The sequence below is a fragment of the Notolepis coatsorum genome (genome assembly GCF_963971535.1).
Source record: "Notolepis coatsorum genome assembly, chromosome: 2".
NCBI lineage: Eukaryota > Metazoa > Chordata > Actinopteri > Aulopiformes > Paralepididae > Notolepis > Notolepis coatsorum.
Genome location: NC_140166.1, coordinates 210790294 through 210805695, shown reverse-complemented (window position 1 = coordinate 210805695; position 15402 = coordinate 210790294). Strand labels below are relative to the sequence as shown.

Sequence of the window (15402 nt, the reverse complement as noted above, 5' to 3'; positions counted from 1 at the left end):
AGGTCCTTCAGTTACTTCCTACTTTATTCATTCAGAAAATCACCGCTGTACACACACCTACCACTCTCCTATATCTCCTCCCCTGTGACCCTTCAACTATGGAGTGAGAGACTCCCTCAATGTGACACCACACAGGCCCCCCCCGAACAGTAGATATACCCTGCAATCCCAACCCATACAAAACCCCCCAAAGTACTCAGCCCCTCGTAGGAGGCCTGACGACCCGACCATAATGACTGCACTTAACAGTCAGGGGGGAAGGGGGAAGGGCACGAGCCGGCGGCCGTCCGGAGAGTCCGGGGCTGCCGGGGCAGAGGTAGACACGCCTTCGGGGCTGAGCCAGCTCCACCGGCCCGTCCGGGGCCACGTGAGCAGGCTTCAAACGGTCCACCGATATCCGCTCCTGAAGCCCCCCTCTGTCCACCATAAAGCTCTTGGGCCCCGCTTCCAGGACCCGGAAGGGCCCATCGTACGGAGCCTGGAGTGGAGAACGGTGGGCATCGCGGCGGATGAACACGTATGGGGCTGACATCAAGTCCTTGGGGATGTAGGACAGGGGAAAACAGTGATGTGCAGGCACGGGAGCGAAAGTGTTGGCGGCGTCTCGGATGGCCAAGCGATGAGTCGCAGCTGACCAGGGGGCTGTGGCACCTGGGAGGAACTCCCCAGGGACTCTCAGCGGCTGACCCAACACGAGCTCAGCCGAAGATGACTGCAGATCCTCCTTTGGGGCCGAGCGCAGGCCTAGCATGACCCACGGCAAACGGTCGACCCAATTACTGTCCGTAAGAGCCGCCCGGAGAGCAGCCTTCATAGTGCGGTGGAAACGCTCACCGAGACCATTTGCCTGCGGGTTGTATGCCACGGTGCGGTGGAGTTTCACCCCCAAACTCTCCGCCACAGCGCTCCACAGCTCTGACGTGAACTGGGGCCCTCCGTCCGAAGTTAGATACGCAGGGGTACCGAAACGGGCCACCCAGGTGGAGATGAACGCCCGAGCCACGTCCGCCGATGTAGTGGATGACAGGGGCACGGCCTCCGGCCACCTGGTGGTCCTGTCCACCATGGTCAGTAGGTGAGTGAACCCCTGGGAGGGGGGCAGCGGGCCCACCAGGTCCACGTTGACGTGATCAAAACGTCTCTCCGGGATGAGAAATGGCCCCAGCGGGGCCTTAGTGTGCCGATGCACCTTGGCGCGCTGGCACGCTACACAAGAGGCTGCCCACCCCTTGACGTCCTTCCTGAGGCCCGGCCAGACGAACCTAGCCCCCACCAGCTTAACTGATGCCTTCACCCCCGGGTGCGACAAAGCATGTATAGCATCGTAAATGCGGCGGCGCCAGCCAGCGGGGACCATCGGGCGAGGTCGGCCGGTGGAGACATCGCAGAGGAGCGTGGCCTTACTGTCCTGGAACACCACATCCTCCAGTCTCAGTCCTGTCGTGGCCGTCCTGAATGCCTGGATGTCCATGTCCGTGCACTGGTCAACTGCCATGGCTGCGTAGTCCACACCCAGGTGCACAGTGTTGACCCGCACTCTGGAGAGGCAGTCAGCCACCAGGTTGTCCTTGCCCGCCACATGCTGCAGGTCCGCGGTGAATTCCGAAATGGCGGACAGTTGGCGCTGCTGCCGTGCCGACCATGGTTCCGTGGTCTTAGCCATGGCAAAGGTCAGAGGCTTGTGGTCCACGAAAGCGGTGAACTCCCGGCCCTCCAACAGGAACCTAAAATTACGTGTGGCAAGGAAAAGGGCCAGCAGCTCCCTGTCAAACGTGCTGTATTTCCTCTCGTTGTCCCGCAGTGTCCTGCTGAAAAAGGCCAGAGGCTGCCAGGCGCCGGCCACCCACTGATCACACACCGCCCCAACAGCATAGTCCGAGGCATCGGTCGTGAGGGCTATTGGAGCGGCCGGGTATGGGTGTGCCAGCATAGTAGCGTTAGCGAGAGCAGCCTTAGCACTATCAAATGCCTGGACCCTCTCAGGGGACCAGTCCACCTCCTGATTGTCCTTCTTGCCCCTTAGTGCCCCGTACAGGGGGTGCATCAAGAGAGCCGCTCCTGGTATGAATCGGTTATAAAAATTTACCATACCGAGGAACTCCTGTAGGGGCTTGATGGTGCGAGGACGTGGGAAGGCAGTGATCGCCTCCACCTTGGCGGGCAGAGGCACAGCTCCCTGTGAAGAGATGTGATGGCTCAGGAAGTCTATGTCTGGCCGGCCGAACTGACACTTGGCCGGGTTCACAATCAGCCCAAGTTCATTCAGCCAGGTCACGTCAGGGTCACCAATGTGGGAAGTCGAAGGAAGAGGCGATACAATAACGCGCGCGACAGGTCCTTCAATTACTTCCTACTTTATCCATTCAGAAAATCACCGCTGTACACACACCTACCACTCTCCTATATCTCCTCCCCTGTGACCCTTCAACTCTGGAGTGAGAGACTGGAGTGAGAGTGCTGTAAATAACACAACACAAGGAATCAATGTCCCTGATGACATTACCGGTGGCCATTCAAACTCATTTACTCTCAATAATTGTCAAACTAAATGAACTTGCAAATCAAGTTTTTGGATGTGTGTAAAATTGTGTGCAAAATAAATCAGCATTGTTTTTTTGGTGAAGTGCCCCTTTAAAGCCTAGTCATAAAATCTCAAAAGCAAATAATCAACACATCCCCCTTTCCTCTCCTCTCAGCTATACCCCCCTCCTCTTCTCCCATCCTCTGAATGAATGAATGAATGCATTTATTCACACACACACACACACACACACACACACACACACACACACACACACACACACACACACACACACACACACACACACACACACACACACACACACACACACACACACACACACACACACACACACACACACACACACACACACACACACACACACACACACACACTTCACATCTTCATGTGAAAACATCATCGTCGAGATTGTGGGCCTCCCACTATTTAAAGCTTTTGGAGGGAGCCTGATCACAAATATAAACAAACAAAAACATACAACGTGGGTAGGATTACACACCTACCTAGTAACAAACATACAACATAGATACATAAATACAGACAATTAATATACCTAAGTATGGATTCTATTTAGAGATATGATTTGAGCAGTTCCTCTTTCAGTGATTTTTTGAAGGTTGTGATGGATTTTTTTGTTTTCATCCATCCCTCTCCTATCTGCTATAGCCTCCCCTTCCTCTTCCACCCTCTCTCCTCTCCTCTACCCTCCTCTTCCTTCCTCTACCCTCCTCTTCCTTCCTCTCTCCTCTCCTCTACCCTCCTCTTCCTTCCTCTACCCTCCTCTTCCTTCCTCTCTCCTCTCTGCTCTACCCTCCTCATCCTTCCTCTCTGCTATACCCTCCTCTTCCTCTTCATCCTCTCTATCCTCTCCTCTACTATACCCTCCTCTCCTCCTCTGCTCTACCATCCTCTCCTATCTGCTATAGCCTCCTCTTCTTCATCCTCCCTCTCTCTCCTCTCTGCTATAGCCTCCTCTTCCTCCCTCTCTCTCTCCTCTCCTCTCTGCTATAGCCTCCTCTTCCTCCCTCCCTCTCTCTCCTCTCTGCTATAGCCTCCTCTTCCTCCCTCTCTCTCTCCTCTCCTCTCTGCTATAGCCTCCTCTTCCTCCCTCCCTCTCTCTCCTCTCTGCTATAGCCTCCTCTTCCTCCCTCCCTCTCTCTCCTCTCTGCTATAGCCTCCTCTTCCTCCCTCCCTCTCTCTCCTCTCTGCTATAGCCTCCTATTCCTCCTCTCTCTCTCCTCTCTGCTATAGCCTCCTCTTCCTCCCTCCCTCTCTCTCCTCTCTGCTATAGCCTCCTCTTCCTCCCTCTCTCTCTCCTCTCCTCTCTGCTATAGCCTCCTCTTCCTCCTCTCTCTCTCCTCTCTGCTATACCCTCCTCTCCCTCTCTCTCTCTCCTCTCCAGGCCAGCCTCATCAGTGTGGAACGCCCCCTGCTGAGCGCTGGTCCTGCTGGTCCCCACTAGCAGCCAGCCAGCTAGACGCCCACTGATCTCATTAGGCAATTAACATGCCAATTAGAAATCTCATTAAAATAAGGGAGGTAGTTGAAGAAACGAAAGTAATTTGCGATTTATTATACTTTATACTTATAGCACATGTATGAGTCTGGTCTCTTTTGAAAGGTAACATTCTGAAATGTATTACACAATAAAGGGAAATCCCTTTGAGTGCTAATGGAATAGAGTAACAGAGGTTTGAACACACTGAAGTAAAGTTTTTTTTTTACTTGACACTCGCCGGATGTTTCGTCTTGTAACTCGAGAATGGAATCACGCAATAGGTTGAGTGGGGTGACGATCGAAATGCGGCAAATTCAACTTTGCAACAATGTATTGTTTGATCACCGAAAGCGCAGCCCGGAGCCGACAGACGAGGGCAAAGTGCCGCGACGTGCGAGCGAGTGGGTGACGGGCCGTATTCGGGCCATCCGATCTTTAAGAGGTTAAACTGAAGCATCGCCTCCGTCACAACGCCATAGTGTCCGCCAGCTCTATCAAGCGCATCTGTGGAGGCCCTAGACCTCCATTTCAGTGTGTGTGTGTGTGTGTGTGATTTAGGGATGTCCGATGTTATCGGCCTGCCGATATTGTCATTAATATGTGATATCGGAAATTATCGGTATTCAAATATTTTCTTTTTTTTAAAAATGTATTTAACCTTTATTTACCTAGGCAGGCAAGTAAGAACACATTCTGATTTGTTTTATTGTAAAAAGTATGCATAATGTTGTGTTAATTCCACGACAAGAGATATGTAATGTTAATTACCTGAAATTATTCAGGTAACTGTACATTGGAGGTGGTGGGGTGGGGGGTGTGTGTGTGTGTGTGTGTGTGTTGTTGCTGTCACTGGACCATGCTGTGTGTTTGAGGGACTTGACTGACAACATACTACACACAGCATACTACGCACACACCACACACTACCCACAACATACTACACACAACATACTGCAAACGACATATGACATGCAACATAATCACCTCCTGGTGACTACTAGGTAATGTCACATACACAAACATAATGTCACATACACACAAACATAATGTCACATACACACACACATAATGTCACATACACACAAACATAATGTCACATACACACACACATAATGTCACATACACACACACATAATGTCACATACACAAACATAATGTCACACACACAAACATAATGACACATACACAAACATGTCACATACACAAACATAATGTCACATACACACATAATGTCACATACACAAACATTGTCACACACAAACATAATGTCACATACACAAACATAATGTCACATACACACATAATGTCACATACACAAACATAATGTCACATACACAAACATAATGTCACATACACAAACATAATGTCACATACACAAACATAATGACACATACACAAACATGTCACATACACAAACATAATGTCACATACACACATAATGTCACATACACAAACATAATGTCACATACACAAACATGTCACATACACACACATAATGTCACATACACAAACATAATGTCACATACACAAAGATAATGTCACATACACAAACATAATGTCACATACACACACATAATGTCACATACACAACATAATATCACATACACAAACATAATGTCACATACACACACATAATGTCACATACACAACATAATATCACATACACAAACATAATGTCACATACACACACATAATGTCACATACACACAAACATAATGTCACATACACAAACATAATGTCACACACACAAACATAATGTCACATACACAAACATAATGTCACACACACAAACATAATGACACATACACAAACATGTCACATACACAAACATAATGTCACATACACAAACATAATGTCACATACACAAACATAATGTCACATACACAAACATGTCACATACACACACATAATGTCACATACACACATAATGTCACATACACAAACATAATGTCACATACACAAACATAATGTCACATACACACAAACATAATGTCACATACACACAAACATAATGTCACATACACAAACATAATGTCACATACACACAAACATAATGTCACATACACAAACATAATGTCACATACACACACATAATGTCACATGCACACAAACATAATGTCACATACACACAAACATAATGTCACATACACAAACATAATGTCACATACACACACATAATGTCACATGCACACAAACATAATGTCACATACACAAACATAATGTCACATACACACACATAATGTCACATACACACAAACATAATGTCACATACACAAACATAATGTCACATACACAAACATAATGTCACATACACAAACATAATGTCACATACACAAACATAATGTCACATACACAAACATAATGTCACATACACAAAGATAATGTCACATACAGTACACAAACATAATGTCACATACACAAAGATAATGTCACATACACAAAGATAATGTCACATACAGTACACAAACATAATGTCACATACACAAAGATAATGTCACATACACACACATAATGTCACATACACAAACATGTCACATACACAAACATAATGTCACATAGACAAACATAATGTCACATACACAAACATAATGTGTCATACACAAACATAATGTCACATAGACAAACATAATGTCACATACACACACATAATGTCACATACACAAACATGTCACATACACAAACATAATGTCACATACACACACACTCTCTTGCTCTCTCACATACACACCATTATCTAGGAAATAGTGGAGAAGCCTGGGACTTGCACACAGCAAACACACACAAAATCTAAAGTCATCCAGCCATTGAGGGCAGGGGGAGGGGTGTTAGGTGCAGATAGACACACGTACACAACTAACAGGGGAAACACATGTGTGTGTTTCAAGTACCTCGGAGCCCACATATCCGAGGACTTGACATGGACCACACACATTGACAGTGTTGTGAAGAAGGCACGACAACGCCTCTACTTCCTCAGGCGCCTAAGGAAGTTCCAAGTCAGTCAGAAGATCCTTAGGAACTTCTACTCATGTACAATAGAGAGCATCCTGACCGGCAACATCACCTCCTGGTTTGGGAATAGCACTGCACAAGACCGTAGCAGACTACAAAGAGTGACACGTTCAGCCGAACGCACAATTAGAGGGGGGCTTCCCACCCTCCAGAACATTTACAACAAGCGGTGCAAGGGGAAGGCTAAGAGAATTATTAAGGACTCGAGCCACCCGAACAACTGCCTCTTTGAACTGCTGCCGTCAGGCAAGCGATACCGGAGTCTTATGGCGAGCACAGAAAGACTCAGAAGGAGCTTCTATCCCCAGGCCATCAGGCTGCTAAACGAACAATAATCGCTAAACGAACAATAATCACTATGCAACAACCATCAAATGCACACAGCACACACACCCACACGCACACACACACTCACTCAAGCAAACAACACACTGCAGCACCCACTCTCCACACTTTAGATCACACAAACACACTTACACTTTATATTTATTGATAAAGGATTTGCACTACAACTCGTACACCTACTGTGAATTGTACCTAAACTGCACCTCGTCCATTTATGCCTTGCACTATATAGTATTGTATATTAGTACACTGCACAGTATTGTATATTGTATGGTAACTACGTCTACGAACATTGTACATATGTCTAAACTGAACACTGTGACCTCTTTTTTTTTTCTTCTAATTTTTACTATGTTTTTATTTCATACTCATCTTGTCATGCACAGTCTCTGGAGCGCAACAGTAAGAAGCATTTTGTACAAAAGTATTCTGTACTTCTGTATGACAACTATTAAAGAAACTTGAACTTGAAACTTGAACTAATGTCACATACACAAAGATAATGTCACATACACAAACATAATGTCACATACACAAACATAATGTCACATACACAAACATAATGTCACATACACAAAGATAATGTCACATACACACACATAATGTCACATACACAAACATAATGTCACATACACAAACATAATGACACATACACAAACATAATGTCACATACACAAACATAATGTCACATAGACAAACATAATGTCATATACACAAACATAATGTCACATAGACAAACATAATGTCACATACACAAACATAATGTCACATGCAAACATGTCACATACACAAACATAATGTCACACACACGACGCTTGCTCATCATCTCACATACACACACACTCTCTTGCTCTCTCACATACACACCATTATCTAGGAAATAGTGGAGAAGCCTGGGACTTGCACACAGCAAACACACACAAAATCTAAAGTCATCCAGCCATTGAGGGCAGGGGGAGGGGTGTTAGGTGCAGATAGACACACGTACACAACTAACAGGGGAAACACAGGTGTTGGTGTCAAATGTAACTAAACATAAGGGTATGATATAGATATAGGCCATGCTGGTAGGAAGGTATATGTGTAGAATGATGCACAGCTAGACACACACACACACACACACACACCCCCCCCCCCCCCCCCCCCCCCCCCCCCCCCTCCCGGTTCAGTCTGGGTGATAAATCACTCTGCTGTGGGGATCGACGAGAACACACACACTTACACGCACGTACACACACAGTCTCACACACACAAACATGCGTGTGTACAGACACACACACACACACACACACACACACACACACACACACACACACACACACACACACACACACACACACACACACACACACACACACACACACACACACACACACACGGGCACGTAGACACACACACACACACACAGGCATGTACAGACACACACACACACACACACACACATGGGCACGTACAGACACACACACACACATGGGCACGTACAGACACACACACACACACACACACACACACACAGAGTTCTCTGTTTCTATGACAACTACTGCAGGGAGGCAGGAAGAAAAAAACAAAAAAGGAGAAAGAGAAATGGAAAAGAGTAATGATTTCATCACTGATCAACAACTAAAGAGAGAGAGAGAGAGAGGGATGGAGAGAGGACTGGAAGCAGGAAGCAGGAAGCCTTGCATACAAGTCAAAGAGCATAGCATTAACATGCATGAGACCTAGTCCAGAGAGCTGGTGGTCCAGAGGTCCAGAGAGATGGTGGTCCAGAGAGCTAGTGGTCCAGAGACCTACTAGTCCAGAAAGCTGGTGGTCCAGAGACCTACTAGTCCAGAGAGCTGGTGGTCCAGAGAGCTGGTGGTCCAGAGACCTACTAGTCCAGAGAGCTGGTGGTCCAGAGACCTACTAGTCCAGAGAGATGGTGGTCCAGAGAGCTGGTGGTCCAGAGAGCTGGTGGTCCAGAGAGCTAGTGGTCCAGAGAGCTGGTGGTCCAGAGAGCTGGTGGTCCAGAGACCTACTAGTCCAGAGAGATGGTGGTCCAGAGAGATGGTGGTCCAGAGAGCTAGGGGTCCAGAGAGCTGGTGGTCCAGAGAACTGGTGGTCCAGAGAGCTGGTGGTCCAGAGACCTACTAGTCCAGAGAGATGGTGGTCCAGAGAGATGGTGGTCCAGAGAGCTAGGGGTCCAGAGAGCTGGTGGTCCAGAGAACTGGTGGTCCAGAGAGCTGGTGGTCCAGAGAACTGGTGGTCCAGAGAGCTGGTGGTCCAGAGAACTGGTGGTCCAGAGAGTTGGTGGTCCAGAGAGCTGGTGGTCCAGAGAACTGGTGGTCCAGAGAGCTGGTGGTCCAGAGAACTGGTGGTCCAGAGAGCTGGTGGTCCAGAGAGCTGGTGGTCCAGAAAGCTGGTGGTCCAGAGAGCTAGTGGTCCAGAGAGCTACTAGTCCAGAGAGCTGGTGGTCCAGAGAGTTGGTGGTCCAGAGAGCTACTAGTCCAGAGAGCTGGTGGTCCAGAGAGTTGGTGGTCCAGAGAGCTACTAGTCCAGAGAGCTGGTGGTCCAGAGAGATGGTGGTCCAGAGAGATGGTGGTCCAGAGAGCTGGTGGTCCAGAGAGATGGTGGTCCAGAGAACTGGTGGTCCAGAGAGCTGTAGGAGTCATGCACCCCTCCTGGGAAGCGAGAGACCACGTTGAGCAGGTGGTTCTGGGCGTCGCAGATTATTTGAACATTGTTGGAGTGGTATGCTTTCTGTTGAGATATGGAAACGCATCTGGGGAGGGTGCCTTGATGCGCACATGCGTGCAGTCCATTGCACAGATGGTGTTGGCCAGACCAGCAGTGGCATGGAATCTTCTCTTCACTGGGATCTGTTGTTGTTCAGTATTATGGGAATTGGTTGTGTGGCCAGTTCTATGATTCCATCCACGACTCGCTGGAGGCTGCGGCTGATCGATGGCTGTGATATGCCCACCCTGTCTCCTAGCTCCCCCTGGAATGTCCCAGAGGCTAAAAAGCCCAAGGTGGACAGTACCTGGACGTGTGGTGGCACTGGGTTTGAGCGTCTGGTCCGGCTCCTCAGTTCTGGCTCCAGGGTATTTCACAGCTCCATTAGGACAGCAGGTCTTGGTAGCCTGAAGCATCCCACTAGGTTCTCATCATTATCTGCAAATGATCAGCGATATCTTCCAGCAGCAGTAGATATGCCATATTGTGTGTGTCTGCCTAAGGTGCATGGTCCTTTTAAATAGCGCAATTGATCACTGATTATTGGATGGCATGGTTCAATTTACATGATTGATGTTCAAGTCCACGTGCACGTTCAAGGGTTTATTTGTAACATGCAACATCATTCCAGTAAGATGAGTAGTGGAATGTTTCTCCACTGGCTCTTACAATGTGCACACTAAGCAAGGTAAAAAAAAATGAATAAAACCAACTATAAAGAAATAACAATAAAGAACAAGACGGTATATGGACTATTAATACAAAATGGCAAATATATTGCCTACATGAAAGGAATGGGATGTGAAAGGAATGGGAGAGCAGAATGTAGATGTGTCCATTATATTCCACTATAGCTATATGCACATGATTTAGTTTAGTGCTTATTTATTTATTTATTTATTCATTCACTGCCATTTGTATTTGTGTAGTGCTTTTAGTAATTTTAGGACATCACATGCCTTGCTGAATCTTAATGTAAAACGTAATTGTTAATGATACAAATATTCTCGTACAGTATGTATGTTAGGGGTGTGGACATGTCTCGAGTCTAAGCTGCGGACGTGGACGATTCAGCATTGATGCAGTGACAGAACATTATGATAATTAAACAAATTAAAATAAAATAACTCTCTTGCGAGCTTTTATGTTATTTTACAATGTAGTGCTTTGGGATTTGCTCCACAACTATAAAGCGCCCTACAAATCAAATATATTATTATTATTATTATTGTATTATTAAAGCTAGTGTTCTGGTCATGCATCCACTCAACTCATAGAAAATACAGCATCAGGCTATTCTAAAAGTATTGATACTAATACTGATACTAATACAAAAAATAGTATTGAACCGTTTTTTCAATACAACAGCTGGGTCATTTATTTTGACTTTTATTCTGATTTAAGAACTTTCTAAATAAAAATAAATGTATCTGACTGACTTGTATTAATTGATGAAAAAGTAGCCATGTGCAGTAATATCGATTATAAAATTGAGGATGTTATATATTAATGAGCTGCATCGAGATCCATCGTAGAATCGAATCGAATCAAATCGTGGACAGCTGAATCGTAATCTAATCTAATCGTGAGGCCAGTGAAGATTCACAGCTGTAATGTATGTATTATTATTATTATTATTATTATTATTATAATTATAATAATTATTTAAATCCAAGGATGTCTGTAGAATCAATGTGAACGCAATCACCAATGATTTCCCCCGAAATTAAGCCCTTAAGAACACGGGGCGCACTCCAATCACACATACAGTACATCATTTCCCCACATTTTCAAATGTCTTCTTTGATCTTCCTCCACTGATGTCAAACCCATCATCTTACACCGTAGATGAGTCAAGAGCAAAGAAATAAATATGAAAAGACTAACCCCATACTGTCGCAATATTATATATTTCTTTGTCTCATCACAAGGTCTACGCTAAGGTGAGGTCATGAATATGCCATTAGGAAGGCGTGACGTGTGCAGGGCCCTCTGGAGCCCCCCGTGGCGCCTGCAAAGGTTACTGAAGATTGATTTGACAGTGGCAAGGTTCAAAAGGTCAGCCCTCAAATCAACAGCGCCATATGGAATACCACTATTAAAAAAAAATAAATAAAAAAAAAACAGCCCTCACTTTTGCATAATGGGGCCCCGTATTTGAATATGAAAAACGATACTCCTAATGGGCGACAATTTTGCATAATGGTGGTATATTTGAATATGTGAATAAAATACGATGGGAGAGCATTTTGCATAATGCTTTACCTACGGTAACCCATCATTCTGGCACGCTGGATCGCTGCCACAGACAGACATTATGAGGGAGAAATGTCAATAGACCAGACTATGATTTGGGTTGGACGATTCCAGGTGGGAATTGAACCTCTTGGCGGTTACTTATTGGGTGAGGCGTCTCTCACACTGTCTGCCGCTTGTCTGGATGCACTAAAAGACTGTTGGCTTTTAACCTAGACGGCTGAGGAGCCAACAGGAATACTATCAATCATCTCCCAGTGTCCCCCGCTCTCACTTTCCACTTCTCTCCATCATCAGAGCCTACTCTCTCTCTCACACTCTCTCGCTCTCCGTCTACTCTCTCTCTCACACACTCTCGCTCTCTCCTTCTACTCTCTCTCTCTCTCTCTCTCTCTCTCTCTCACACTCTCTCACTCTCTCCTTCTACTCTCTCTCACACTCTCGCTCTCTCCTTCTACTCTCTCCTTCAGCTTTTTCTCTGCTTCTACTCTCTCTCCTTCTACTCTCTCTCACTCTCTCTCTCCTACTCTCTCACTCTCTCTATCCTCCTCTCTCCTTCTACTCTCTCTCACTCTTTCTATTCTCTCTCTCCTACTCCCCCTCACCCTTTCTACTCTCTCTTCCTCTATTCTCTCTCTCTCTTTCTAGTATCTCTCCGTCTACTCTCTCTCATCTACACTCTCCTTCTATTTGCTCTCTCCTTGTCAGTGTGGAAGATATGGTTGTTTTATATGCATGTGTCATGATATACACACTGAAACACACAGACAAAGGATGCGTGTGTGCACTGCACAGGGAGACAGACAGACAGACAGACAGACATACAGACAGACAGACACTACAGGGCCACGTTTGACTGCAGCACTGTACTGCTTTTCAGTATGCACCCTGCAGTGCACAGTGCTGCCCCAGGCCTGACAGCTAGTGTGTGTGTGTGTGTGTGTCTATGTGACTATAGTTGGTTCAAATGGGAATTTGGGGGCGAAGAGAACATCCCCAGTGACAGGCCTGTCTCTCTCTCTCTCTCTCTCTCACACACACACACACACACACACACACACACACACACACACACACACACACACACACACACACACACACACACACACACACACACACACACACACACACACACACACACACACACACACACACACACACACACACACACACACACACACACACACACACACACACACACACACACACACACACACACACACACACACACACACACACACACACACACACACACACACACGGCTGCATGCCTGGTGGCTAGTACTGCCTGTTAGCCTAATATTATTCAAAGGCTAACAGGACCCTAGTGTTCCAGCAACGATGTAGAGTTGGCTCCACAAACTAACAACACTGTTTTATCATCATTCTGAACACATGAACTGTGACTGAAGAGTGTGCCCCCCCCCCCTATCCCTATCTCTCTCTCTCTCTCTCTCTCTCTCTCTCTAGTAGCCAAACGTTACATTATAAAAACAAAAACTGGATAGTTGATTTAACTTCATTAGCTGAAATATTCTAAAATCATTAAGTCTGCTGTAAATGTGTGTGTGTGTGTGTGTGCGCGAGCGAGCGCCTGTCCATCTCTAGTCTTTGGAAAGTTTGATAGTGGAGTTGGTAGTATTTACTGAGGATGGCCAGATAATGTTGATATGTAAGTTAAGTCTGCTATAAGATTAAATGTGGGTGTGTGTGTGTCTTATTATTATACAAAACATTGTGCTGCAGGACATACCAAAACCAAAACCCCTGGATGAACTGTGAAGCCCGGTCCATGCTATGTGCCCGCTCCACTGCATTTGCTTCAGGCAACGCTGAGGATTACAAGAAGGCCAGATATGCCCTGCGTAGATCCATCAAAAAGGCCAAAGGACAATACAGACTCAAACTAGAGGGATTATACTCCACCAGATTCCTGGCGCATGTGGAAAGGCCGGCAACACCATCACAGAATACCAACAGAGGAGCAGGAGGCCACGACCAGCCAACCCTCACTGCAACACATCACAGACTATGCATCCTCTTAGAGCAACGTTGGTTAACTTTGTTTCAAAGAAACATCCTCTAAAAGCAACGTTGGTTCACTTTGTTTCAAAGAAACATCCTCTAAAAGCAACGTTGGTTCACTTTGTTTCAAAGAAACATCCTCTAAGAGCAACGTTGGTTCACTTTGTTTCAAAGAAACATCCTCTAAGAGAAACGTTGGTTCACAACGTTGGTTCACTTTGTTTCAAAGAAACATCCTCTAAGAGCAACGTTGGTTCACTTTGTTTCAAAGAAACATCCTCTAAGAGCAACGTTGGTTCACTTTGTTTCAAAGAAACATCCTCTAAGAGCAACGTTGGTTCACTTTGTTTCAAAGAAACATCCTCTAAGAGCAACGTTGGTTCACTTTGTTTCAAAGAAACATCCTCTAAGAGCAACGTTGGTTCACTTTGTTTCAAAGAAACATCCTCTAAGAGAAACGTTGTTATTTGTAAACCTGGACCCTATTTTTCTGTAGTGGGAGGTTTAAATTAATAATAGATACAAACATGTTTGTAATTGGTCCAGTATTGAGGGGGATCACTTCAGCTGGCAGCCACAAACTGGGCTGCTATGTAATCACAATGTAATCACAATGTAATCACAATGTAATCAGAATGGACAAACATGCACGTCCACCAAAAGAGCTTTAGGCCATGTCCACACTAAAACGATTGTGGTCGTTTTAGGCAAAGTATTTGATCGTTTGCGTCGTTCTGCCACACGGAACTGCGTTCTGGCAGCCTGAAGACGGTACTTTTTGATACCAGGTCCCAGAGTGCGCAATTCTGAAGACGCCTGAAGACGGCCCCCGTTGCGCCACCATCTGTACAAGCGATACGCGTCTTCTCCTGAACCGATGACGCACACATGACACACATGCATGCTCACACACGCGCGGTGCTCTCTCTCTGTCTGAAGCGGAGCGGGGCTCTGCTGTGCTTATATTCATTACACTGATGCAATATACACGATACTAACTAGAGATTAG

At 45.9% G+C, this 15402-nt stretch overlaps 1 protein-coding gene across 1 annotated transcript in view; it reads right to left on the bottom strand.

Annotated features, from left to right (window-relative positions):
• eipr1 (EARP complex and GARP complex interacting protein 1) overlaps positions 1-15402 on the bottom strand; it is a 110382-nt gene that overhangs the window by 22063 nt on the left and 72917 nt on the right. The gene's annotated exons all lie outside the window — the stretch shown is intronic.